We start from the raw sequence: 10204 nt of genomic DNA, 5'->3' as shown, positions 1-10204 counted from the left end.
TGTGTAAATCCAGTTGCCTCCTCTTGCTTTAAACCTGAGAAACCATCTCGTGTTGGATTGCTCTGACCAGATACCACTTGTGTGGAGAAGCAAGTGTTGGAGCTGCAGCTCCACACCGAGGGGAGTGTGATCCATTAGGATCTGTGTCCTGCAGAGCCTGGTTTGGAGCCTGCTTCCCCCGCTGCTGGGTTCATTTCCCCCCACCCACATGTGGTTTTCGTTTGTCAGCCTTTTATTATTACTCTTAAAATGATCTGTTGTGAATTTGTTTTTCTAATGAACATGAATACAACGTTGCAGCAGTTACAGCTGGACCTTTGGAGGCTTTTCCTGTAATGAAAAAAGGGTTTCAGAGAGGTTACGTGGTTTTTTTTGAAAAAACAGAAAGACATAAGAAAAATTCTTCTTACGCCCAGTAGACCCCAATTTATTCAAGAGCGTGATCAGAGCAACATAAATCAATTCTATATATATATATATATATATATATATAAGCAGGCAGCTTTTTTTCTATTTTGTCCCACTTTATTTCTTTTTCCTGTGTTGTTAATCCCAGACACATTTTTTACTGTCCATTCCTCATTAAAAAAGGCCAGTTTTGCATGGAAAAGCTTTGATGTGTATTGTTAGGTGAGGGTTGAGTTCATAACAGATTTTATGGCTGGGGGGGCTGTGTCTGGAGGTGTTATTTCTGCTTGCAGTGAAATGTATGTGATTATCAAAAGATATGCACCAATGTATAAAGGTTGTACTCAGGGATTGTATACATCTTTCTGTGGCCTAGGACAGATTAAGGTTGAGGATTATATTGAGCTATTGTTTTTCATCACTGTTAACATTTTTCTCATCATCTTCTCTGTGAGGTTTTTTCTTGTTGAATGGTGATCATTTCAGGGTGTTCTTACTTTGTCATGTCTCATCACTTTCCTGCTATTCTCTTAATATATTATTTGGTTGTTTAACATATTTACTCCCCTATTACATTGCACAAACTCATATTTGTTTTTAAGCTGCATGTGTTTTAGCCTACCAGAAATTCCTTTGGTGTGTCACCACTGCCACCGGAGAAACACGTTTATGCCGCTGTGCAGCCACTTTTATTCCACAATGTGCTGAGTGTTAGAACTTTAAAAAGAGCTGGAAAGTTGGTTTGATTTGTTCAGCAGCCCCTCATGTCAAGAGGGCAGTGGGGAGTGAACAAAAGAGGCACTGCATGTGAAGCCCTTATGGCAGCAGGTGCTGACCCACACCTGTTGGATACTGGGAATAGCCTCGCTGGTCATACCAGCCGTGCCCTTGGAACAGGAGAGGTGTGCCATTAACACTCTGTCCTGAGAGCTAAAAATACTCTGCCACCAAACTGTTCACAGGTAAATGTTCCAAATTTAGCAGTTTTTCTGTTTACTGGGATTCCAAACATAGGCTGTTCCCTTTTTGGGAGAAGTAGCCAGACCTGAAGTTCCACCTGCTGAGCAATTAGCCTGTAATCTGTGAAACATGTTCAGGAGTGATGCTCTTGGATTTGATCTCCCGGGTTTTGTTCACGTGTCCAGAGCTGTGCACAAGAGGAAAGCAGTTCTCCTTCTCTGTTTGTGAGAACAGGAAACACAGATGCTTCTGCAAGTCATCAGAGAAGCTGTGGGCTTGCCTTGAAAAGCAAAGTATTTGTATTTTATTTTTAAGACAGGAATAGGGATTGGCTGACAGCTCAGTTTGATTGGTGTGACCACTGGGTTTAGTCTCGTTAATCATGTCTCAATACAGCATGGAATGATTCCTGGAATGGGCAGCTGCTACTCTGCATGAGATGTGGGGTCTGGGAAGAGACGTAGTTGCAGACACAGATCTAGGATGTGATCAGAGAAGAGGAGATGCAGACCTGGAGCCGCCCAGCCGTTCCCCACTGCCCACGTGAGCGACTGGCACGGGGTTAATGGGTTTGAAGTAGCCAACTTAATGAATAAAGCATTTATGCTTCATGTGTTCAGTCTTCCTGTAGGAAGTGCTGGAGTGGCTGTTGTGATCCTTCCTGCCCTCAGTCCATGGGGACTTGCACACCTTTAGTTGTAGCTTTTGTTTTTTCAGTTTGCCCCGAGGTTTTGTAAAACAGCATCACATTGAGGTCATGCCTGCGCTAAAATTTCCTGGCCAGGGCTGCAGTGGTGCTTGCAGAGATCAGGGAGGATCATGCCCCACCCTGAAATGGTGGAGTTGGATTTTCCATTTTCCCCCTTCCTTGGAGGCGTCAGTGGCCGGGGCTGGGTGGGAGGTGCTCCAAGGTGACGCAGAGGTTCCTCTCCAAGCCTGGCCCTGACATTTTAAGGTTATACTGATTACCCAGTTTATCCCAGCCAGACATTTTTCCCAAGCCAGACCTACAGGCATCTTTGGGAAGTCTTTTATTTTCGCTGTGGGATTCAGCCCCAGTAGTGTCCCAAGAACGTGGTCAAGGTCTTCTACAAGGAGTTGTGGGGATTTTCTGCCATCCAGCAGTAATCCAGATCTGCAGCTTTTGGTTTTGTAAGTTCCTGCCTTTTGTTCTGAATTAATCCTATTGCTCTATGGATTGATTTATTACAGAATGACATAGGGTGTCTGCTTTTGGTTCTTACATGATAAAAGGGAGCCTTGTGTTTGGAAGGGCAAGGAAGCTATGCATGGATCCTGTTCTTCAGGGCATGGTGAGCTCTGGCAGCATGAGCAGAGCCTGGGGTACGGTGGGACTGATCACTCTGGGGTTGTGCACCAGGACCAAAAGCTGATTTTTGCCACTCATAAAATCAATTTTGCTTAGTGCCTAGACACTACAAATGCTCTAGCTAATTATAGCAAGTAGCTCCTCTGTTTTTTTGGCTTAGAAGGGAAAAGGTGCTGCCTGCTGTATGTAAACTGATTTAACGTAAATACATTTGTTTGAACACCCACAGATTTTGGGTTTGGGCATTCCAGATGTTGGCTTTTTTCAGGAGCTAAACCAATGGTGAGATTTTCTTGCCAAGGGCTTTCACTGACTTTTCTCTAAGTAAACAAATATTTAATGAAAATATTTCGGAGTGATCTGCACTGGTCCCTGCAGATGGGGTGGATGGCTCGTGGCTCTGGGGTGCCAGAGGCACACACATTTACAACAACACTGGAATGCAGCTTGGAGCTAATTTTTGGAAAGGGACTTTGGGCCTAGACCTGCCTTATGGAAGTCTGGTATTTGATAAAGGAGGATCATCCAGTAGAGCACCCTTTGCTAGAGCCTGGATCATGCAGGAGTCTAGTGAGGAAGTCAGGACAGTTCTCCATGACTCAACAGGAATTCCTTGTCATGTAGGATTCATATGGGGTAAGGATAACCTGGTTAGCTTAACATTTGCTTTTATAATGTGGAATACTGTGACCTTTTTTGGACCATAATGCCATGAATAACTCTCTACAATTTCATCATAGTACAAGATGAATGGATTAATTGCTACCTTTTTATTTTTAACACTTTTTTAGAGTAATGTATTCTTATAGCAATTTTAGATGCTTTTAGGAGGCCAGGTCCTGAGCCTGAAAGAAATCTGGTTGATTTTGGTGGAGCTACACTGATTATCACAAGTTTAAAAATCTGCCTTGCAGTCTTCAAGTTTTCATAAAACAAACACTGGAGCCTGTTGTGTTTTATTCTGTTGGTGTTTTTGGCATCAGAGAAGCTTTTCCTGATTGTTTTCCTCATTTGAAGGCTGATTGTACTGAGTGACCTCTTGCTACTAAAGGGTGGGTCAGTTTATGTGGGAAAGTCTTAGTCAATGTGTCTGGGAGATAAGTGGGACTGCATCCCAACGAGCCTTGTGCGTTAAATACTGGAATGTGCTGGGGATGTGCCAGGAGATTGGAAGCAGGACTCTGCGACAAGCCCAATGCAGTCACACTCTCCCTAAAATAGCACTGTGGATAACAGGAGATCTGCAAAGTTATCACTTACCTCATTTTCGCACAAATTCTTTCCTAAAAATGGATTATTGACTGAGGGTTCAGGCGGGTTTTTTCGGTAATACATTCCATTTGCATTTTGAGAGCAGTCATGTCCCTCTTAAGTCTTATGCTGCAGGTAAGAGGGAAAAAGCTGTGGTGAAACCACACAAGTCCCAGCCCAGGAAAAGCCACTTGTATCATCCTCATCATCACCTGAATGAGAAATGAGATGGGTTTTACCTCAGTGTAGGTCAGTAGGAGCCTCTTCAAATTCATCTTGAACTATCTGGAAGTATCAAGGCAGAGATGAATCAGTTCAGCGGCCTCAGACGTGCCTGGGCTGGCTGTGGGTGACAGCATTTTGGCACCAGCCCCTGGATGCAAACAGCCAGTGTTTGGATATTCAAATGAGCAGTGGTTTACCACTGCAGACCGTAGATGGTTTTGTTTAAGGGGAAAAAGAAGCAAATTTGATTTTCGGCCCTGTGTCAAGTTTGCTGAGGGAAGAATCTGATTGTGCAGCTTCAGTGGTTGGCATAAGCCAGTTAAACTTAAAACCTGGGGTGCCTGAATTAGTTTCTTAGGAAAGAGGATGAGTTGGCTGCTAAATGGGATAGTGTGAGGAAAGTGCGGGGGCGGCCGGGTTGGGAGCAAGGTTGGGAGATCCTGAGTCAGCAGGTGCTTGTTTAGCCCCGGTGAGAGGCTGTGTGAGGAAAGTATGGATCCAAATAACCATTCCCTGGATGTGTGTTTGCACTGCAGCTCAGTGAAAGGGAAAACAAAAGTGGGCTTGTCAGGGAATCATAAGATTGAGTACAAAAAGCCTGGAGTGCCCTAAGTCATGACCTTTTAGTGCCTGCAGATTTGAGGACGAGCTGCGCTCTTGGAAAGGCAAATGGATTAGAGGTCATTTGTGGAAAATATCCCTCAGCTTCTGGTGTGCAATGCCAGCCTGGTGTCAGCTCAGCTCCTGAGCCCCACGAGATGTGACTCCCAACAAGCCTGGACCAGGACTGACATCCCTGGCCCCGGCAATTAGATCCACATGGATTGTGCTTGGAGCAGAGTGGTGTCACATCCCCTGTGCTTCTGAGGTTCTCCATGGGGAGGACACTCACTCAGCAGCAGCTGCCAGGCTCTCTGTTATCCTGCTCCACAATCCCTCGGGAAGGGAAAGCTGTGGCACTCAGGATGAAGTGGGGCATTGTGGTTGTGCTCCGAGGTTGGCTGGGGAGGAGGATGTGGTGCAGCAGCCCCACCCCTGTGGCCCCGGGGGGATTCCCTGACCCCAGGTGCCCCATTGATCCAGCTTTGCAGCTTCCCAGCGCCCGGGTGTGTAAAGGAGCTTTATTGCTGCTCCAAGGAGGGACGTGATGACATCAAACCCAGGTAAAAGGGAAAAAGAGGTAAAAGCCTGCAATCCAATGGAGTTTCACTGAGCTCTGCCTTCTCCAGTCTTGCTCACTTTCAGGTTTTGTATCAGGAGGCATAAAAATTTCCAGAAATTGCAGTTTATGTAAGAGATGTGAATAATGGCTAATAATAAGTGAAACTGCCATGAGGAACGGGAAGAGGGGGGAAGTAGGTTATTTTTAGAGACCTATTCTCATTGTATGCTAGACAAACAAGAATAAGGTGACTTTGCATTAAACATGTACCACAAAGAAGTGAAGATATTTTCCCCAGACAAATCCCCATGGTGCAGTAATGGTCTGTACTATCTGCCAGCTTAGGAATCAGACTCAAAACTGCTTCTTCACTGTTTAGTAAGAAAAGAGGGACCTTCCGTGCTCATTTTCATTGCAGTACTGTGATTCGTCTCGCTCTGTGAAGCTTGAGAATGAAGGATCTGAATCCCCACTTGTGCCAAGTTATACAACTACATCCCAGCATGGGATGTCGTGTCTATTTACATCATCACAGTCTGGGGTTTGAGGTTTTAAGTCCTCTTCGTAGAGAAATATACAAAAGAACATCTCAGAATCACAGAATTAACTAGGTTGGAAAAGATCTTTGAGATCACTGAGTCCAACCTATATCGGAGATAATTTTGTGTTGCTCAGTTATGTCTCAGAACCATGTTAAAAATGTAAAGATTGTTAAAAAACGTGACAAGGTCCCAAAATGTTGGAGTCTGGGATGGTGATCCCTCTCTGTGGGCAGGGAGCCCACAGCTCTTATGTAGCTGTGTTTTTAGTCTGAGTAATCCTAATCAGGTAGTAAATCCCAAGTGAGATTACGCTGTTGCAGCGAGTGCAGCAAAGATCAGCTGCAGGGCTAGAGGGGGATCTGGAGATGCCTGCTTGGATATTCAAGGAGGCAAACCAGAACTTTGGAGGCTTTGTAGGATCTTCCTCTGAAGGAGTGGGGAAGAAGCTCAGTGAAGACAAATGATGTGTTGGCTGCAGCAGGGCTGACAGGTGAGGAGCACATGGGCATTCCAGGGCGAGGCGGAGCGCTGAGGGATGTTTCTACAGCTGCTGCTGACCAGCAGAAAATAACATGAATCACTTGGGGTTGCAGTGGCACAGCAGAGCTGCTGCAGAGTTCAGAGAGTCCCAAAGTTCCTTGGATTCCTGGCATGGGGTGATGAACCCCTGCGTCACCTTTAGGGCAGTTTCCCGAGCAGAGCATCCACATTATTCCGGGGTGCCTCTAACAGTGGGACAGCTGTTTGCAGTTTTAACTTCTGGTTGTCATAAGATGTGGCAGGAATCCAGGGAGCCATGGAAGAGCCCTGGGCCTGAAATTAATTTTCAGCCAACTCGATTAGATCGGTGCCTGTAGCAGACTTACCACTACAATTTTATGTGTATTTTGGGATAAATGCAGCTCCTTGCTGGTATTTAGTAGCTTGGCCATCGTATCTAAAGGAGAGCTAGGAGGGCGTGCAGATACATAAAACAAGGGGCAAAAGTATCCTTGTATGCATTTTTAATGCTCTGCTTTGTGGCTTGATCAAAACAGTGCAATTTGATGGGGATGAGTGCTGAGAAATGGTCACTATGCAGCAGCTCAGCTGCTCCATCAGAGGGGAATGAATTCCCAAATTGCATCCCAAGCTTGTTATTAGAGGATTAAAGAGCTGGGCGACTCACCTTGGCTAACTGTCCTGAAACTGTGCTTGCGCTCATCATACATATAAATAACTATTATGCAAATATTACTGGAGCAACAAGGCAGGTTTTGAATTTGCTTTATGCCTTGCAAATGGCCAAGTCACTTGTCCCCGTGTTCCAAATGATAATCTTGTTTTCCCCAAACACAAAGCACTGAAATTACCTGTGTAGTAATTGGAATATACCACTCAATTCCTCTTTCTCTGAACTGGCCTCAGCATACAGGAGCAGACTGGAATGTTTGGTACATAATTTCCTTCCTTGATGAAGTTAAAATTTAAGAAGATTTCCCATTTGGGCTGTCATCAGGAGCAATAAATCTTTGTTCCTTTTAAAAATCTGTCCATTCTGGTTCTGACTGACATCACCTGCTGCCTGGATATGTCTCTGCGGAGAGGAAATTGTCTCAGTTTGCACCAGGAGAGGTGTAGGTTGGATATTAGGGAAAATTTCCCCATGGAAGGGGTTGTCCAGCCCTGGCACAACTGCCCTGGAGGGATGTAAAAGCTGTGTGGATGTGGCACTTGGGGACATGGTCAGTGGTGGCCTTGTTGGGTTAATGGTTGGGCCTCAGAGTGGATCAGGAATCAGAGGCTGGGTGGATGCTGGGTTCTGCCTCTAAGTGCTCGTGGGTTTTGTGCAGATACCTGGTCCTTGAATATTGTACCTCGGGGATCTGTTCCCCAAGAATCACTTGGAAAACCCTTTGCTACTCCTTGGAGAAGTCCTGGATGTGACTTGCCATAGAGAGCTCCCTGTTCCCTGGGGTGGTGTTTTGGGAATCAGGGTGTTATGATGGGAGGTTCCAAATTAACTGCAACCTATTTTCTTAATAATAATAATAATGATAATGCTGTGAAGTACTGTTAACAGCTCCTCCATCAGTGGAATGGCCATGTCAGCCTTGCCTGGGGTTTGGGTTTCTCCTACAAGGACTGATGAAGCAATTCCCAGAAGAAGTGACATGTTTGATGAAATGATGTGCCACTGTTTGGTGACTGGCACGTTTTCCTAGATTTATTGCTAGGGAACCCAGGTCTCCTCAGGGACAATGAGGAATTTTCCTGGCTCTGTTGGTATGGAGTTATTTTACTCTGACCTGTTCCTGATGTTGGCAGGTGGTAGCCATGGGAGCCAGGGGATCCTCCGCAGGGTCAGATGGGATGGATTGGAATGGGATTAGCTTCATGTTTGGAAGTTTGTGTTGTTTAAAAGTTGCATTTTGTGGTGGGGGAATCCAAACAACCCAAACTTTGTGGGCTTCTTCCTGAGTTGCTGGGTTCAGAAGGAAGGCCAAGAGCTGTCTGGTGATGTCAACAACGAGGGGGAAGAGGCTTTGTAATTTGAGTGTTGCAGCAAACAGAAACCTGGCAAAGGCCAGAAGAAATGCAGCAGAGGGATTTTTTTTACAAGCCTATGGTTAATTTTAGCTGGGAGTTTGGGATGTAGGTATTTTTAATGGCTTTTCATTTCAAGGTCTGCTGAGGGATGGGGAAGAAAGGATGTTGTGTGTGTATGTGGACCTCCCAGACTTGGTTTTAGCTGTGACACCTGGCTGGGTTTAGCAGCTGGATGTTGGAAAGCTTTCATAATTAGTATTTTAATGCTTTTGTGCACAGTGGTTTCTATTGGAGGCTATGGTAAGTCTCCTCAGCTCTGTTTCCATGCAGAATTCAAAATGACATGGGAAGCAGAAGCCTTTGCACGGGGCTGTGTCACAATCTCCTCTTTGGTCGCCTCTCCCTATTACAGTGCCATGATTGTGAGGCATCCATAAAGCCAGTGCTTTGCTAAAAATAAGCCATTCCTCTTGCAAATGCTATTACAATTCTGATATTCAAATATTAAACCTTCTCTGCAGTGTTAAAAATAGCTGTGAGCAGAGAAATCCTTTCCTTATTCTTAGCTGAGAAGCTGAATATTGAGCGAGTCAAAGGTTCGCTCCTGAGGCTGGAGCTGTGTGAGAGTTGAGCCGAGGCTTCTTCACCCCTCATCTGCTGTTGTTGTTGTTGAACACAGAGGACGAGTGGGTGGGAGAGAGAAATGAGCAGGAAGTGGATCAAAAGAGAGTGAGGAGTAGCCAAAATGAAATGGAGGAAATAAGAGTGGAAGCAAAGCGAGAAGAAAAATCCAGATTTAAGGTAGAAAACTGCATTGAGAATGTTTCATCAGAACAAGGCTCCAATCCCGATGGCTGCCAGACAGGGATTTGGGGAGCAGCTGGCAGAGGGTGTGAGGCACACCTACCTCTCTCCCAGGGCTGTGGGTTCAACCCTCCGTGTCTGTGGCAGGAGCACTGAAAATTGCAGCAAGCCACTAATTGCCTTTGGGAGGCCACTTACAAGGGTGGGAGCATCCCGAGGATTGAGCTCGGTGGGAAGATCAAGGGCTTGGCAAGTTGGGGTGTGTGCTCCAAGTGCTGATATCCTCAGCCTACACACTCCAAGAATGCACAAATTGAAAGGCAGGTGTTTATTTTTCTCCCCCTTCCAATGCTCTTGGGCATTAACTAATGCAAAATTTAATAATAAAATACCGTTTCAGCAAAATAATTTCCTTCCATTTGCCATCAACAAAAGATGTATTGGAAAAGAGAATTTCCTCTAGGGTGAAATAAAGGACAAGCAAACAGAAATGACCACTGTAGATTTAATGGGGAAAAAATGGATTTGTCATGTGGCTTGAAAGTCATCTTAATGATATTATGAGGCAAGGAAGGAACCAAACAATGCCCACCTTTTATCATGGAAATGAAGGCCAGAAAGGCTTTCAGCAAACACTGTTTAGCCAAAAATAAGGGTGAAGGAAAATCTAATTTGACCATATAATCCTGTTGGCCCAGGTGAGTGATGGCAGGGCTGCTCTCTTTGCCTTTGAAGTTCCAAGGGAAAGGAGATCCTTTTTCCCTTTCTATGGGGAGGAGACCAGCACTAACATTTATCAGCTTAAGTTGGGTTCAACCAGTTGTGTTCAGCTGGAAACCCCTCTAATGATCATCCATCACTGCTGGAGTCTTCTTGGGAGAGAATCCTGGAGCAGGTGGATCCCACAAGGCAAAACCAGAATGCTTTTTGTCTCTGACAGTATTTTCCATGGCCTACCAGGCTTGTCCTGGATTTCCCCCAGCATGAATGCCA

At 45.2% G+C, this 10204-nt stretch overlaps 1 protein-coding gene across 2 annotated transcripts in view; it reads left to right on the top strand.

Moving 5' to 3' along the window:
* The window catches only part of SPTBN1 (spectrin beta, non-erythrocytic 1), a 116780-nt gene that overhangs the window by 2901 nt on the left and 103675 nt on the right, over positions 1–10204 (top strand). Inside the window, exon 1 of one of the 2 annotated variants that reach the window (XM_008642040.2) lies at positions 2409–2520. The exons of the other annotated variant lie outside the window; for it this stretch is intronic. The gene's annotated coding sequence lies outside the window, so the exon portion shown is untranslated. Of the gene's footprint in view, positions 1–2408; positions 2521–10204 lie in introns of those variants that run through there. 2 annotated transcript variants of the gene reach the window in all.

Source organism: Corvus brachyrhynchos, unplaced genomic scaffold (genome assembly GCF_000691975.1).
Source record: "Corvus brachyrhynchos isolate BGI_N302 unplaced genomic scaffold, ASM69197v1 scaffold69, whole genome shotgun sequence".
Lineage (NCBI taxonomy): Eukaryota > Metazoa > Chordata > Aves > Passeriformes > Corvidae > Corvus > Corvus brachyrhynchos.
Note: the sequence above shows the minus strand (reverse complement) of the source record. Positions and strands in the feature narration are given on the sequence as shown.